We start from the raw sequence: 17,973 nt of genomic DNA on the forward strand, positions 1-17,973 counted from the left end.
AATTAGGGTTGATGAAGCACTTTACATTCCTGGCGAAGCCCTCCACATTGCCTGTCTGCTCGACAATTCCCCACTCTTAACTCTTCTTTCTCTTACCAGAAACCATGGTCTGAACATCATAGTAAGGAAGTTTGAAAAAAATCCTATTGACGGAGCTTCTACACGACTAGACTTTACTCTTTAAATAAGGCACACTCGTGTAGCTAAAGGAAAGACTGTCAAGCGGTTCCGAGTGTAGGATGCTAAGAAGTGTGACAAGTAAAATTAATCCATGGATTTGAGTGGGGACCTTTTGTCATAAAAGGCATTACAGTGAGGTAGCAAAACTAGAAATTAACCTGAGGATTAACAGACTGCATCGGGGGCTCCTTTCTCATTTTGCAGTTTGTGTCATAGGTATGTAGAATGTTGTCACTTGTAGGAAAGTCACCCTAAAGTCATATGTACTGATGGCCTAATGTCATCACCAGTTTATTCTCAAATGGCTCAGGGGGAGACATTCTTTGTACTAGAACTTGGGACTTTAACATTGTTTCCAAAATATTAGTAAAAAAAAAAAATCCAGAAAGCATAGGCAAGCACTATTTGTCTATGAGGAAAGATTTACTTATATCAATGTAAAATTATGTAATTTTGACATCACTGTAACAATGGTAATACATCCAAACACAGACAATGGCCACAGTACCAATAAACCACAATGATGTCTGTCAGAATAGTAGATGATGCTAAAAATTTGAAAATACAACCGCATGGGAACCTGGAAGAAGCTCCTGGCTCCTGGCTTTGAATTGGTGCAGCTCCGGCCATTGCAGCCATCTGGGGAGTGAACTAGTGGATGAAAGATCTTGCTCTCTCTGGCTCTCCTCTCTCTGTGTAACTGTGACTTTCAAATAAATAAATAAATATTTATGAAAAATACCAAACAACAATAAAAAGACCCATATACACCAATTTATTTAGTCTGAAAGTGAAAAATGTCTATGGACTCTTGTTTTTTCTAAAGACTTATTTTATTTATTTGAAAGCGTTACAGAGAGAGAGAATGAGAGAGAGAGAGAGAGAGAGAGGTCTTCCATCCACTGATTCACTCCCCAGATGGTTGCAACAGCCAGAGCTGCACTGATCTGAAGCCAGGAATCAGGAGTTTCTTCCGGGTCTCCCACATGGGTGCAGGAACCCAAGGACTTGGGCCGTCTTCTACTGCTTTCCCAGGCCACAGCAGAGAGCTGGAATTGAAGTGAAGCAGCCAGGACTCGAACCAGTGCCCATATGGGATGCCCACACTGCAGGCAGATGCTTTATCTGCTGTCCTACAGCACCAGCCCCTGTCTATGGCCTCTTAAAAAATTATGTGAAGCATAGTTTATGGACAGATGGATCAATTTCCTTGATGAAAAAGAGCCACATGCTGAAAGTGGAAATGCTTTATCAGTAGTTTACTGTAGGGATCAGCAACCCCAGGGCAGCTGTGGTGGTGGTGGGGAGACAGGGTGAAGGGGCTTGGGCCCTGGGCATGGTCCCTTGCCCTGGCTCTCTGCGGCATGATTATGTGCAGGGTGTAAGTTGGGGGAGTGTTTCAGTGCTGGTGGCCAGCCCAGCGGGTCCTTGAGCCGCGAAGGCAAGACAGAGAGGCCGGCTGAGTCGTAGTCACCCCTCAGTTCCATTTGGGCTGTAGGCAGCCTCTGACGGGGGGACCACCTGTGTCCTGTGCCCTCGGAAAAGTCGGTGTCAGCAAGCAGAAGTGCAGAAGCCACCGTGTGAAGCCACGATGAAATAAAATGAAAAGCGAGTTTAGAAACAAAAGTTGCCTTTTGAGAAACTTGAAATCAAGGTGCTCACGGGATCTAAATGCAGAAGGTAAAATGTGCACCGGCTAAGTGATCTTGGGTATCATAGTTTGTTTTCAGCGCCACATCAAAGGCGAGACCTCTGCCAAAGATTAATCAATTGCACTTTATGAATGTGAAAAATTATGCTTTGTGATCTCATCGAATTGGGGGTGCGAGCTGGGGTTGCCAGGTGTCAAGAGCCCAGCCAGGTGTCAAGATGAGAATGAGGTTAGGTGGGACGAAGGGGGTGGAGCTTCGGGCTGAGGGGCGAGGCCCCGGGGCGGGGGCCCGTGGCACCACCCTTTGTGACGTCAGGATGTCAGTGCTTGCCAGGGCATAAGGCGGGGCTGTGTTCCAGCGCAGGTGGTCGGTGTTGTGATCCCGGGGCTGTGAAGGTGGGAGCGCTGGGCCCATTTGTAGGTGACCTCTCGAGGAACCTCCTCAGCCCAGGGTGCGACCTCGCCTGCCCCTCGTCGTGGGACCACCTGTCTTTGGAGCCCACGGAAATGGTGAGTGTCAGCGAGGGGAGGTACAGACGCTGCGTGGTGGCCCCCCACACTGCGCCCACGGGCGCCCCTGGTTGAAGTGGGGCAGGCATAGGTTGATCTGGCATGGGCTCCCACTATGCCCTTTGAGCCATCGTGCATGGTTTTAAATCACTGTGAATGTGTAGGCAGGTGCGTATTACACTTGTCTGGTTTTCATTTTCGGGGTCCTGCACTTAGAGAACTCTCTTCGTTGTGTATCTTCACAAAACACCAGAGGAATTCAAAATCGTGTGTGGTTAAAATAAGAATTTATTCAACTACATAGGCTCGATGCTAGTTAGCCTTTGGTTTCTACAGGCTGGCAACACACAATTCGTTTCACCTGGTTTTTTGTTTTAGTTCCATGGTAGTATTTTATTAACTCGTTGCTCTCATAGTTTGGAGTGGGTTGGCACTTTTGATGTCTCGTTCTTAGGGATTTTAGTTCAGACTTCAAAAATGGGCGCCAGTTGAAGGCCTGGCTGCTCCATGTCCAATCCAGCTCCCTGCTAATGTGCTGGGAAAGCAGGTGGAGATGGCCCAGTGCTTAGACCTCTGCACCAATGTGGGTGACCCCATGAGGCTCCTGGCTCCTGGCTTCTGCCTGGCCCAGCCCTGGCTGTAGCTGCCATTTGGGGGGTGAATCCACAGATGGAGGCTCTCTCTTTTTCTCTCTCTTTCTCTCCCTCTCTCTCTCTCTCCCTCCCTACCACCCTCCCTCCCTATCTCTCTCTTTCCTTCTCACTCTCCCCTTCTGTGATTCTGACATTCAAAAAAATAAGCCTTTAAAAAATGACTTCTCTCTTGGGACTCTGTCGTGAAGTTCTTTGTGTGTTTTGAATCTCACCAAGGCTTAATGTAGAATATGTTTTGTGTTGCAAACATCCTTTCCTTGAAAAGGGAAAGTTATTTTTAGAGACTGTTATTGACCAGAGGGGAATCTTTAAACCTCTTGTCCTTGAAAAACTTGTTGAGAGAGCGGAAATACGAGGGCAGATTTGAAATGTAATGTCTTGTTATTGGAGGGTGTGTGATTACCTAGAGATGAAGCTTTCTTGCTATGGGTGTCTCTGTAGCCTCAGGCTGTTCTAGAAAATAGAACATGTTATGTAGATTTGATATAATCTACAGTAGGATCATCGTCATATAGTCTCAGTATTTTTTTATTAACAGATACAGGAATTTTATGAGTAGTTTTAAGAGAATTTAAAAAAAAATTTTAAAAGGAATATTCCCTTTTAGCACTCTTCATAAACCCATTTTAAACAAATATGAAGGACAAAGCCTAAAATACAAAGTACGTGATATTTGTTAGTCCTTAAAGCTCATAGACTTTAAAACATTTTGTTTCTCTCATCAAATGAAATTTTGTACACCATTTGTCATTTGTTAGTCCTTTCTACCAGAGATCACAAGACCCATTTCATCAGATAGCCACATTTAATAAAAACAATCCCACATTATATTGAGCCATGTGAAAATTTGGGCTGGATTCTTTTGACTTCTTTCTGTTTTTTCTTAATCATAAATATGCATATTTTAAAACATAGGACTGTACATCATAAAAAAGAATTTGGTGATTCCTTTAGGCACGTTATTTCTATTTTAAAACTTGCAGATTTACTGACATGCTTTTGAAGGAAAATTATTTTTCAAGTGGTGGTGAGGGAGGGAAAATAAAACAGAGTGGAGTTCCACAGTCGTCACCCATTAAAGTTACCTGCACATATATCACAGATTTCATTTATTTTACTATTGTTATTAGTGTGAATCTGGTCAGCTAAAGCAGCATGCTTTTCTGCTGTCTAAGAACCATTGGTAGAGCAGTCTAACTTCTGGGTTTGAATGAACTTGAATTTTCCAGAGTGGAATCTGAATATTGACATTGTACTGTTACATCACTGTTCAGGAACCATGTATTGAAGTGCCCACAACTTTCACCATAAGCTTAATTGAACCTTAATTCTTACACCCAATAGCATTTCTAATCTGTTTAGGCTTGACACCTCACACTTTCACTTTAATGTTCTATTTCTATCAAGGAACTTACTTTTTTTTAAAAAAAGGTTCACAGGGCATTATAGCAACAGCCATGTCTTTTCGGACTCTTACAATTTCATTTTTCTCTGCAGAGGACTGCCTTTGATTGCCAAAAAGCTAAATTTCAGTGAGAAACTGTTCTCTTAGGTTTGTAATGTTCATTAAATGGTATGGGAGTAATGAAACTTTATTCAGATTATAAAAATTATGTACTTCTCATGAGTAAAACTTTCAACATTTTTAGTTATACTTCATTGTTTGAAGAATAGGAGGCATCTTCCAAAAGCTCCTGGGAAAAGAGTCATTATGCAAAGACTGCATGGATTTCAAATTTTGTACTTTAAATAAACATCTTTTAATTTGTCCACAGACATTTTGAAGTACATTTAAAAAAAAGATTGATACATTCATTTTAAAGTAAGAATTATGGGGGGTGGGGGGACAGAGATCTTCCATCTGCTGATTTACTGCCCAGGTGGTCCCAATGGCCAGGGCTGGGGCAGTCTGAAGCCAGAAGCCAGGAGCTTCATCCATGTCTCTCCATGAGGGTTGCAGGAGCCCAAGCACTTGGGCCATCTTCCACTGCTTTTCCTAGGTCATTAGCAGAGAGCTAAAATATGAACTCTGGCCCATATGTGATTCTAGCACTTTACCCACTATCCACAACACTGACCCCTAGAGGTACATCTTGTGTTATTTATATGTGACTTAGTATTATATAATATCATGAAATCAGTGAGTTTTTGGCAGTCAGCCTGGTAGTTTTCAACAATTAAGAATTATTTGGAATAACTCATGATTTTCTCTCTTGTATTTATTCTTTTCATTTTCATACTGTGAAGATGAGCAAAAAATGCCAACAAACTTTCAGAGTACTGCTTCATAGAGTTCTTCCTAGTGTAATTTATTTTTGACATAACTTTTAAGTTTACATTACAATAAAAGTTTTCTTGGCTCCACTAAATCAAGAATTCAACAAACTGGAAGTAAAAAGATCATAGTTGTTCAGGAAAATAACCAAAAGTTATAAGCAAACAAAAATGTTCAAATTGGCTCAGATAAATTTGAGATCACAAAATTGTTAAAACTATAGGAGTATATAATTCCTACCAATTTGTTTGAGAATGATTTCGAACAAAGTTTAACAAAATACTATTTGCAACAAAACACAACAGAACACACAGGCATTTATTTATTTTTTTAAATTTAGCCCCCACATCTAAGTGAGGTACATGCAGTACTTGCTTTTGTGTGTTAGTTTATTTCACCTAACATGTCCCCCAGTTCCAGCCATTTTGCTGCAAATAGTAGAATTTCATTTTTTAAAAAGATTTATTTATTTATTTGAAAGTTGGAGTTACACAGAGAGAGGAGAGGCAGAGAGAGAGAGAGAGAGAGAGAGAGAGAGAGAGGCAGAGAGAGAGAGAGAGAGGGAGAGGGAGAGAGAGAGAGAGGACGTCCAATGGTTTACTCCCCAGATGGCCACAATGGCCGAAGCTGTGCTGATCTGAAGCCAGGAGCCAGGAGCTTCTTCCAGGTCTCCAACACGGGTGTAGTTGCCCAAGGACCTGAGCCATCTTCTACTGCTTTCCCAGGCCATAACAGAGAGCTGGATTGGAAGTGCAGCAGGCGCTACTACAACCGGTACCCATATGGGATGCCGATGCTTTAGGCCAGGGCATTAACCTGCTTTGCCACAGCACCATCCCCAGAATTTCATTTTTTAATAGCTGAATTAAATTCTGTTGTATGTAATGCATTCTCTTTATCCATTGATATTATAATGGGCAACTGTTGATTCTACACTGTGGTTATTGTGAATAGTGTTGCTATAAACATGGTGGAGCAGTTTTTTCTTTAACACAATGTGTTCATGTCTTTTGGGTATAAATCCAGCAGGGGGATTCCTGGATTATATGGCAAAGTCTATTTCTATACTTTTAAATAGTCTCCATGCTGTTTTTGACAGTGGCTGCATTAATTTACCTCCCCACCAACAGTCTATCAGAGTTCCCCTTTCTCTACACCTTTATTACTATTGGTTGCTGCCTTTTGGATGAAAGCCGTTCTGACTGGGGTGAGGAGATACATCATTGTGGATTAATTTACATTACCCTTATGGCTAGTAATAGCATTTTTCCATATATTTGTTGGCCATTTGTACTTCTTCTTTTGAGAATGGTATTCATGTAGTTTCCTGTTTCTTAACTGGATTGTTTTGCTGTTGAGTTTCTTGAGTTGCTTATATATTCTGGATATTAATCCTTATAAGTTGCACAGTTTGCAAATATTTTCTCCCTTCTGTTGATTGCCCCTTTGTTAACTGTTTCCTTTGTTGTGTAGAAGCTTCTTAGCTTGATGTAATCCCATTTGTCTTTCTTTTTGTTTGTTTGTTTTGTTGCCTGTGCTTCTGGGGTCTTATTCCAGAAGTCTGCCGAGGTCAGTGTCTAGCAATATTTTCCCCATGCGTTCCTGTAGCAATTTGATGGTTCTCTCTCTCTCTCCCCCTCTCCCTTTATCTCTCTCTCTCTCTCACACACACTCACACAATTGGTTAACAATTAGGTTAATATACCCAACTAAAGAGATGAACTTATATGACCCAATATTTACTGCCAGAACTGGTTAAAGTAGCTGTAACATTGGAAAAATCACTTAATTTTCCAAAGCTGTTTGTTTAAAATGATTTTCTGTTTCAGTAAAATGATAATAAAGCCTGGTTTTCCTTATGCAGATTTTAAAGTAAATGAAAAGCCCATGAATGGAAATAAAACTTAAGAATATGTTCCTAAATAGCTTATATAAAGAAGTTAGAAAAATTTATTGCTCTATTTTTCCCTACTTCTTCCTGTGAATTTAATTTGCTCTTCTTTTTTTCTTATTATAGAACTTTAGATTATGTATTTTACGTATTCTTTCTAGTTTATGCATTCATTGCCACAAGTTTTCTTTGGGTAATGCTTTTACTGCAACCCACAAATTCTGATAAGTTGTATTCTGATTTTTGTTTTGTATAAAATATTTGGAATTTTCTCTTGAGATTTATTCTTTGACTCATGGTTATGCAGAAGTGTGTTGTTTAAACTCCAAATACTTTGGAATCTTTCAGATAATCTTTTTATTATTCATTTCAATAATATCTCCATTATGATACGAGAGCATACGTTGTAGGATTTTTGTTCTTTGAATTTGTTGAAGTATGTTTTATGCCTGAGAGTGTGGAATACTTTGGTGGATAGTCCATTTTAACTTGTCCACCTGAACTTGAGAAAAATATGTATTCTTCTGTTGTCAGTAAAGAAATCAATAGGTGTTTAATGTGTCCAGTTGATGGTGTTGCTGAATTTGACTGTGTATTTATTGTTTGGAACTCTTTGTTTCTGATGGAAGTATGTTGAAGTCACCAATGAGAAAGATGGATTCATGAATTCCTCCTTTCCATTCTTGTAACTTTACCCACTATTTTTATGTTCTCTTTAAGAACTACTAAGCATTCTTAGAGAATTGATCTTACTGTTAATTTAATGCCCTTTTTTTTTATCACTGAGAACTTTCCCTTCTCTGTGGTCTGCATGGTCTGAAATTAATATATCTACTTCCACTTTCTTCTGATTACTGTTAGCATGGCTTATTCTCTATCTGCTTAATTTTTACACATATGTCTTTATATCTAAATGAGTTCCCTAAGGACAGTATAAGGCTATAGGTGGGTTTTGCTTCATGATCCACTCTGACAATGAAGTGATTTCTGTGAATTTATCATTAAGGTTAATAGTTCCATTTTTTGTAAAATCATAAAATTTGTCATATTCATGCGCATACCTTTATGGTACATATCTTTAATCGCATATAACTTTTTAAATCATAATCCGTCACCTGGAATTAACATATAGAACACACAGAATAAAAATTTAATCACATTTCTCTCCTTTAGCTGCATATTTCAACAATGCAAAGTGATACTCATTGCTTTCTTACATCAAATTCTCAAGGAAGAAGGAAAGCAAAAATAATAGGGAGAGGGAAGGAGAGGGAGATTGGGAGGGAAGAAGGGAACATCAATATATACTTAGAAATGTATATATGAGCATACTGAATCTCTTTGTATTAATATTACATTAAAATAAAAACCTGAAGTGTCTGAAAAAAGCACATTTTCAAGCAAAATCTAATTTACTTTGTTTTGAAAACAGACACATTCAGATGCCATTCAATACTAAAAAAATTTCAGGGATATAGATTACTGTTAGCAATTTAACATCCCTTTTAGTAATTCTTTCTTTGTTTGCTCACTGCCCATCAGATATGACATAGTGTATTAGATTAGGAACTGGAAAGAATGCTGTTGATAAGACAGAGTTCCATGCCCATAGAGTTTCCTGCATAATTTACATATATCTATATTTTAGTGACTACAGAAAACACAATGTGTTAAAAATGAATACTTATTAGAGTATTTAATAGAGAATAGGAATTATTCAGCTTGCCACTCCCTTTGTCTCTGCATTTTGTTTTTACTTCATTCTTCATTTTCCCTAATACTAATAAAAACCATAACAATCATAACATATGTACCATTTTGAATACATTAAATTTTGCATTATACTAATTTCTTCCTTTATCCAAATTATTACACTTATTAATATTACAAATTAAAAGTCCCACAGGTGTATATTCTTTGCTACCTTCAAATATAATATTTTTGTCAGATTCTAAAATCTTGCAGCAAGAAGAAGAATAAAGATCTCTTCTTTAGTGCAAATTCCCTCCTGTTATTGTTTTTTAGCATACATCCCCAGTCCTTGATTTTAAATGTGCCTTTAAGACTTCATTAGCTGGATTGAGATGACCATATTTTAGAAAACCACAATGAAACATTTCTATTAAAATATTTGGCCAGCTTTTTTCAATACAAATGCCATGATTGGTTCTTTAAGAAAAATGCAGTAAAAAGAAAGGGAGAAATTTCAAACTCTTAAAGGAATTAAGTTGAAAGGATTTACTGAAGAATTCCATATGGAGGCGATAAAAATTTCTATTTAGGAGCAGAGATTAACCACATTGGTGATCAGCACAGTGCATGGTGAATAGTGACTAATATCCTTTTATATATTCATCCTCAGAAAATAAATTGAGGCAACATTTTTACCAAGGTCATAAGTACTTACAAATCAGCAGTAATATATTGAACATTTCTGTTCAGACCATCTAGGACCTTCATGTCACCTGGAGGCAACGTGAATTCAAATATCTATTAGAGAAATAGAAAAAGTTTATTATTTTCATTTGTCAATTCTGGAAAATCACAGTAAGTTATATCAAATAGTGCAAAGAGAATACTTAAAATATCTGAAAAGTTTCCAAACATTTTGAGATATCAAACAGAAGATTCAAGTCATCTGTAAATACTGGAGGAAAGGCCAGCGCCATGGCTCACTTGGCTAATTCTCCACCTGCGGTGCTGGCACCCTGGGTTCTAGTCCCAGTTGGGGCGCCGGTCTTGTTCCGGTTGCTCCTCTTCCACTCCAGCTCTCTGCTGTGGCTCGGGAGTGCATTGGAGGATGTCCCAGGTCCTTGGGCCCTGCACCAGCATGGGAGACCAGAGGAAGCACCTGGCTCCTGGCTTTGGAGTGCGCCAGCCTCAGCGTGCCGGCCATAGTGGCTATTTGGGGGTGAACCAATGGAAGGAAGACCTTTCTGTCTCTCTCTCTCACTGTCTAACTCTGCCTGTCAAAAAAAAATACTGGATGAAAAATAAATACACATATACAGCCAACTCTTTTGACATGAGTGACAAAAACATACATTGGAAAAAAGATAGCCTTTTCAATAATGGTACCAGCAAAACTGGACATATACATGTGGAGGAATAGAATTAGATACCTACCTCTCATATATCCCCAAAACCAACTCAAGATGGATCAAATACTTAAATGTAAGACCTAAAGCTATCTAATTGCATCAAAGAGATACCTGCTCCACCATATTTATAGCTGCACTATGCACAATAGCCAGTAGCCAAGACATGGAATTAACCAAGGTGCTCATCATCAGATAAACGGATAAACAAAATGTGGTAAATATATTCAATGGAATACTACTCAGCATTAAAAAAGGATGAAATTTTGTCATTTGGAGAAAAATGGATAGAACTAAAGGACATCATGTTGAATGAAATATGTCAGACACAGAAAAATGAATGCCACATGTTCTCCTATATGTGTGGGAGCTAAATTTTCTTTAAAAATTCTGAACACAGAGTGTTAATTGCTAGAAACCAGAAGAAGTAGGAGGGATGAAAGGAGCTTGGATTAAAGAATAGGGAAAGCTAGATGTGATTCATTAATTGTGATAAATGTACCAGAATGAGATGTCAATAGGGGAAATGGGTGAGAGGCATATGAGAACTCATTGTATTACTACCTAACGATTTTTACTTGGGAGATATTTTAAAAATGCATTACTAGATGTAATTTATTCAAATTATGCAACACTGCAGATAAAAGGAAATCTCAAAACCATCTAGAGAACAAAAAAGGCTGACATTATTTAAAAATGATAGGGCCATGTACTTACAAGACAGAAGAATCTAAAGGTAAACTTTGAAATATATTAAATAATTTAGTAAAGTTAGTTGATACAGTTGAATTTTGTTATCCCATCAATGAAGAATTAGAATAAGAAAAAGTCCTTTCAACTGAACTTCAGACAAGAATTTCCCATATATAATGTTACTGTATTAAAAGGGCACAGGAACTTGTTTAAAGTGGATCTCACTGTCTGTATTAGAGGCACCCTAAACATCAAAGTGATGATTAAAATTTGCTAATGTAAGGGCTCCTTATATGAATAAATAGTAATACCCCAAAATAATGATACAGAGAAAGAATTTAGAAGTCTCCAATGCAATAATTGATGAACTCAGATAATAAGTTTTCATTGTATAATTCTTTGAACTTTCCTGTACATTTGAAAATTCTCAAAACAGAAGGGAAACTATCAAAGGACTATCAAAATTATATTCTTTCTGGTTAAACCTGACAAAATACAGGCAAATGCCTTAATGGAAAAAATTATCTAATTTATTTAAATATACTAAAAAGACCACCTAAATTACTGGAACTTTGCATACAGTAAACCTCAGCATTGTGAAGAAGTCAGTCCTCAGGATACCCATTGTGCACAGCAGTGAGAAGGCCCTTAGGACACCCACACCTCCTATCAGAAACTTGCAGTTCTTGTTTCAGCGGTAATTCAAATTCCAACTTCCTGCTAATTCACAACCTGGAAGGTAGTAAGTGATAGCCCAGTTATTTGTGTCTCTGTCAGTCACATGGAGATCAGGACTGAGTTCTAGGCTGCTGGCTTGGGCTGTCCCAGCTCAGGCCATCATGGGCATTTGTGAAGGTAATCAGTGGTTAGAAGATATTCTCTCTCTCTCTCTCTCTCTCTCTCTCATTCTCTCCCTCCCTCCCTTCTTCCCTTCCTCCCCTCTCCCCTCTTCCCTCTCTCTGCTTTTCAAGTATAAAATAAAGTTGACAATTCAACAAAAAAAATTTTAAAAACCACTTATCTCGGGATACACAGCAGACTCTTAGAACAGCAGATGTGGTAAACAGCACTCTGGCCTCAGAATCAGCCCTTAAGGCATTCGGATCTGGCTGAAGAGCCCATGAGAGTATTTTAGGCATGGAAAGCCAAGACACTCTGGAAAAAAAAAAAAACCTAAATGAAAGATCTCTGTGAGTGAGATCCCAGTGGAAAGAACAGGTCATCAAAGGAGGAGGTACCTTTCTCTGAAGGGAGGAGAGAACTTCCACTTTGACTATGACCCTGTCTGAATAAGATTGAAGTCGGCAAACTCAAAAGGCTTCCATAGCCTTGGCAACTCATGACAAGAGCCTAGGGAGATTACTGACGCCATAAACAAGAGTGTCAAATTGTTGTCAGCAACAGGAGTCACTGTGTACTTACTCCTCATGTGGGATCTGTACTTAATGTGTTGTCCAATGTGAAGTAATGCTATAACTAGTACTCAAGCAGTATTTTACACTTTGTGTTTCTGTGTGGGTGCAAACTGATGAAATCTTTACTTAATATATACTAAATCAATCTTCTGTATATAAAGATAATTGACAATGATACTTAATGTGAATGGAATGGGAGAGGGAGCGGGAGATGGGAGGGAAGTTATTGGGGGGGAAGCCATTGTAATTCATAAACTGTACTTTGGAAAATTATATTTACTAAATAAAAGTTAAAAAATTAATTAATTAATTAATACTTAAGTGTACACACTCACAAATATCTTGTACAATTAGTTTCAAACCGAACTAATTGTACTTAGAAGCTTGACAGGAAGTGTTCTATAAATAAGTAAGTTTGTAAAATACAGCATATACATTATCTCCCTGACAGATTATCTTAAAACACAATAGCACTGAAATTATGTCAATTATGATTTAAAGGAACATAGTTGGGTTTTTACTTAAGTGATTGTACAAATTATTTGAGTTTGCTTATTGCTTATTTTTACATAAGTCATACATTCTTGAAAATATTATAAGAAATAGAAAATCTAACATGTTATAGGTGAGATTGAAACTACCTAATATATTTTAAATATTCCAGCAAAATGTATTCTATAATGCTAATATTAAAATGCAAATAATATGAATAAAAACTCATTTATTCAATATAGCAGGAATTACCATACACAAATCACCATAAACATATTAATAGTAATTTTTAAATCTCATTTATGTAAATGACAGAGCACCAGAATGAGGTGGAGAGAGAGGGAGAGGGTAAGAGAGAGATCTTCCATATGCTGCTTCACTCCCTAAATGGCTATAATTGCTGGAGTTGAACTAGGCCAAAGCCAGGATCCAGGAACTGCAAGAGTCTTCCACATGGATGGCAGGGGCCTAAGCACCTGCTGCCTTCTCATGCACGATAGTAGGAAACTGAATCAGAACCAGAGCAGGTGGGATGTGAGCTATCACTTACTTCTTGTAATACCAAGTTAAGAAATTAATTCTCAGAATTCCTATCACTTCTACTAGGATCAGCAGAATATGTTCTTTTTCAAAAAATAAATTTTCTTGTGTGTACTTGATGCTTACAAATAATATTAAGGGTTACTTATTGACAGTAAAATGGTTGCTATGGTGAAGCAGTTTAGGATACCTATCATCTTACATAATTACTTTTTTTGTGATAAAAGCAGGTAAAATTTACCTATTAAACAATAATCCCAATATAATACAATTTTATTTATTATAGTCCTTATGTTGTATGCACATTTGATCTCTAAACTTGTTCACACTACTGTCTACTGTTGTGCATCCTTCGATGCAAATCTTCATTTCCTCTCCTCTTACCCCCACCCATGGTGATGACTGATACCTTCTCCATCACTGCGTATTTGTGTGTGTGTGTATATGTATACAGATATATATATATATATGCATTTGTGTATGTATATACACACATGTAAGTTATCATGTAATATTTGTCTTTCCACGTCTAACTTACTTCACTTGGCATAATATCCTTCAGGTCCATGTGATCACACACACATGCACACACACACCCAACCGACAATGTTATTCAGCTCTAAAAATGATGAAATGCATTTTTCTTGACATCCAGTATAGACTTCTAGTACACAAATTACAGTCTTTATATTAGGAAACTCTATCATAACAACTTTTTCACATTGTTTCTCAAAACCATATCTTGTTCTTTATACCTTCTTTGTGTGTCACCTATATAAATTTATATGTGTATATAGTTTGCAGATATCTTCTTCTATTATGTAAAATGTCTTGCCACTCCATTGATTGTCCCTTTGTTGAACAGAGTATTTTTATTAGGAATTAGGCTGTCTTGTCTATTTTTGTTTTTGTTACCTGTATTTTGGGTGTCATGTAAAAAAATTGCCAATGACAATATGGCTTCTCCTTATTTTCTTCTAAGAGTTTTGCAGTTTGAGTTGTTTTGTTTAAGATTTGATTCTATTGTAAATTTTATTTTTGTGTACAATTCTAGTTTTTTTCAACATAATAATATACGGTATTCCCAGTCTGCTTTGTTGAAGGGATTAGGACTATCTCATCCACATTGTACATTCATGTTACACTTGTCAAACATTGGTTAGTTGTGTATACATGGATTCATTTTGGGGCTATCACATTCTATTATTTTGTTCACTTTTCATTACGACTATTGTACTAATTTAATTGCTATTGCTTTGAAATATGTTTTGAAATCAGAATGTGTGATGAATCTAGCTTTGTATTTCCTACTCAAGACTGTTCTGGTTGGTTTTTGTCTTTTTTAGTTCCATATAAGTTTTAAAATTGTTTTTTCTGTCTCAAAAAAAAAAAAAACCACAATAGCAACAAATATCAGTATTCCAAGTAAAATACGGCAAACAACTTACAAAGACATTATTCTAGAAATGTCATAAAAATAGCTGACAGTTGTGTTTGTGTGTGTATACATATATATATATGTGTGTGTGTGTGTATGTGTATATATATGCATATATATTATATATATATAAAGGTGCTCAGTATCACTAGTTAAGAAAATTCAAATCAAAAATACAATAAGATCACAATGGCCAAGATATGGAATCAACCAAGGAATCCATTGAAAAGGAATGGATAAAGAAAATCTGATATATACATACAATAGAATATTATTCAGCCACAAACAAGAATGGGACCCTGCCATTTGCAACAAAATAGGCAGAACTAGAGGATGTCATTCTAACTGAAGTAAATTAGACAGAGAAAGACAAATAGTGAATGTTCTCTCTTATATATGGAATCTGAAAAAGTCAGTCTGAACACAGAATAATAATTACCAGAGGCTGATAAAAGTGGGCAGAGCAAGTAGAGGCAGGCTGGATAATAAATATCACATCACAATTAGAAAGAATCAATTCCTATAGCTACATGCAGTAGAGTGACTAAAATTCACACAAACACACACAGGAAAAAACTATTATGGATTTTCTGAGAAATTAGAAGGGAGGCTCCAGTTACAAAACAATGTGAAGGAGAGGGTAACATTTACTATTGCAATTTAATCAGAACACAACTTATACTTTTAATGAAATATCATAGTGTACCCCACAAATTATGCAAACATTGGCTTTTTAAAAAAGATTTATTTATTTTTTTGAAAGTCAGAGTTACTCAGAGAGAGGGAGGTCTTCCATCCGCTGGTTCACCCCCCAGAAAGCCACAACGGCTGGAGCTGCACTGATCCGAAGCCAAGAGCCAGGAGCCAGAAGCCTCCTCCGGTCTTCCACATGGGTGCAGGGGCCCAAGGACTTGGGCCATCTTCTACTGCTTTCTTAGGTCATAGTAGAGAGCTGGGTAGGAAAAGCAGCAGCCGGGACTAGAACCAGCACCCATATGTGATGCCAGCGCTTTAGGCCAGGGCGTTAACCCACTGCACCACAGTGCCGGCCCCGCAAACATTGTTGATAAAAAATGTTATGATTTTAAAAAGTAAATGCTAACTAAACTGATTTGTTCTTTACATATTAAACACATTAATTTACTACACTGCACCCTATAGATACATACAATTTAAATAGCAATTAAAAAATAAAAAGTATTTAAAAAGATCATGTAATGTACCACATGATAATAATCAGAAAAAAAATCACACTCCTATTTAGATTAGAAATAAATGTACTATACCACAATTGATATAGTTAGCTTAAATTTGAAAACACTCTATAAACACTGTTTAAATAAGAAAAAATACATGCACCTTACACTATTCAGATGGATATTATGTAAGTAGTCAAAAGAAAACAAGCATTGACAGGGATATGGAGAAATCTTGACACTTGAAAATGGTTGGCATGGAAAACTGTATCCCAAGTGCTCCAAAAACATTAAAAATAGAAGGACCATATGATCTACCAATCCCATTTTGGATATATATCCAAAAGAATTGAAATTATTATATCAAAGAAATACAGGTATTCCTATATTTATTACAACACTACTCACAATATCCCACATATGAATCCACCAAGTAAGGAGAGACACAATGAAATCCTGGCAAGTGTTGGATATGTCTAATGCCTTTATGGTGGTGATGGTATCATTCTACTTGCAGTTAACCAGATACATTGAATTGTAAACATTAAATACTTGAAGTTCTCTGTGCATCAATTGGACCTCATTAAAATACTTTCTATTTTTTATTTTTATTAATATAAAGGAAACAGATTTTTGTATTCATAGATACAATTCTAAAGAAAAACTTACTTTCTCAAAATTTCTCACAAAAGCATTGTTCTGAAGATTAAATAAAGAAATCTAAATATCTCTATATTGACTGATGCCAAGTAGGTGAAACCAGAAGGGAAAATAGTGTGAAGACATTAAAATCTATTCATTTGATTGAGAAAAGTGAGCAGTAGTCTGGCTTTGGAAGATGAGGTACATGTTGGAGGAAGAGGAATTGGTTTGGAAAGAAAACTTGGGGAAAGCTTGTCAAGATGTTTAGAGGGTACTATAGAGTAAACATTACAGGATAATGGATGTCATCCATTTGATATATTAATGAGGTTGGTGATGCAAAAGTAAACATTTTTATGCTGTAGTTTGTTTCAAGTTCTCAATGTTATTTTGCTAATACTTCAGTGTTTTTGGTTACATATCTTGTCATCAGAGCTTGAGATCTGTCCCCTCAAACCTAGCTACTCAAACAGAATTCTCTGTTTTTTGTTTGCAGTTTCCATAAAATGAAAGGAGTTCTATTCTGTTAATTAGCTTTACAGTGATACATGAACAAGTGTTTCCACTCAAGATTACAGTGGAAGGCAGTATCTTACTTAGCAAGGAAAAGAATCAGTAGAAACAGTTCCAGGATTATTTTTTAATATTAATTTAACATTTCCAAATATGGTTTATTTTCAAACATTCTTTGAGTTTCAAAGAAGTCTTAAGAAATGTAATCTGTGGGGCCAGCGCCTGTGGTTTAGTGGACTAAGCCTCTGCTAGGGTGCCGGCATTGCACATGGATGCCAACTCATGTCCCAGGTGCTCCTTTTCCTATCCAGCTCTTTGCCTGGGAAAACAGCATAAGATGGTCCATGTCCTTGGGCCCCTGCACCCATGTGGGAGACTCAAAAAAGCTCCTAGCTCCTGGCTTTGGATCAGCTCAGCTCCGGCTATTGTAGCCATTTGGAGAGTGAACCAGTGGATGGAAGATCTTTCTCTCTGTCTCTCCCTCTGTCTGTAACTTTACCTCTCAAGTAAATACATAAATCTTAAAAAAAAAAAAAAAAAAAAAAGAAATGTAATCTGTACAAACTCTGACTGAAATAATTCATTTCTTCAAAATAATCTTGCATACTCCTTTTTATTCAATTTTCCTGCTTATAAAGCTTTTGTTTAATACAATGAATGAAGTTCATTTTTCTCCTAACGTATTAAGTCAGGATTATAAGTTCTTGAAGATAGATTTTTCACTTGAACTTCTCCAAATGTTCAGAGACAAAACCAGAAAGTTGGCATATTCAAATCAACCTATTA

General features: G+C 37.0%; 1 long non-coding RNA gene across 1 annotated transcript in view; it reads left to right on the forward strand.

Moving 5' to 3' along the window:
• Positions 1–2,099: 2,099 nt before the first annotated feature.
• LOC149122746 (uncharacterized) overlaps positions 2,100–17,973 on the forward strand; it is a 30,472-nt gene continuing 14,598 nt past the window's right edge. The window contains exon 1 of the long non-coding RNA XR_016219163.1: positions 2,100–2,341. This is a non-coding gene — a long non-coding RNA (uncharacterized LOC149122746). The remainder of the gene's footprint in view (positions 2,342–17,973) is intronic.

The sequence above is a fragment of the Oryctolagus cuniculus genome, chromosome 13 (assembly GCF_051225735.1).
Source record: "Oryctolagus cuniculus isolate XC-2025 breed Fujian yellow rabbit chromosome 13, ASM5122573v1, whole genome shotgun sequence".
NCBI classification, from domain to species: domain Eukaryota; kingdom Metazoa; phylum Chordata; class Mammalia; order Lagomorpha; family Leporidae; genus Oryctolagus; species Oryctolagus cuniculus.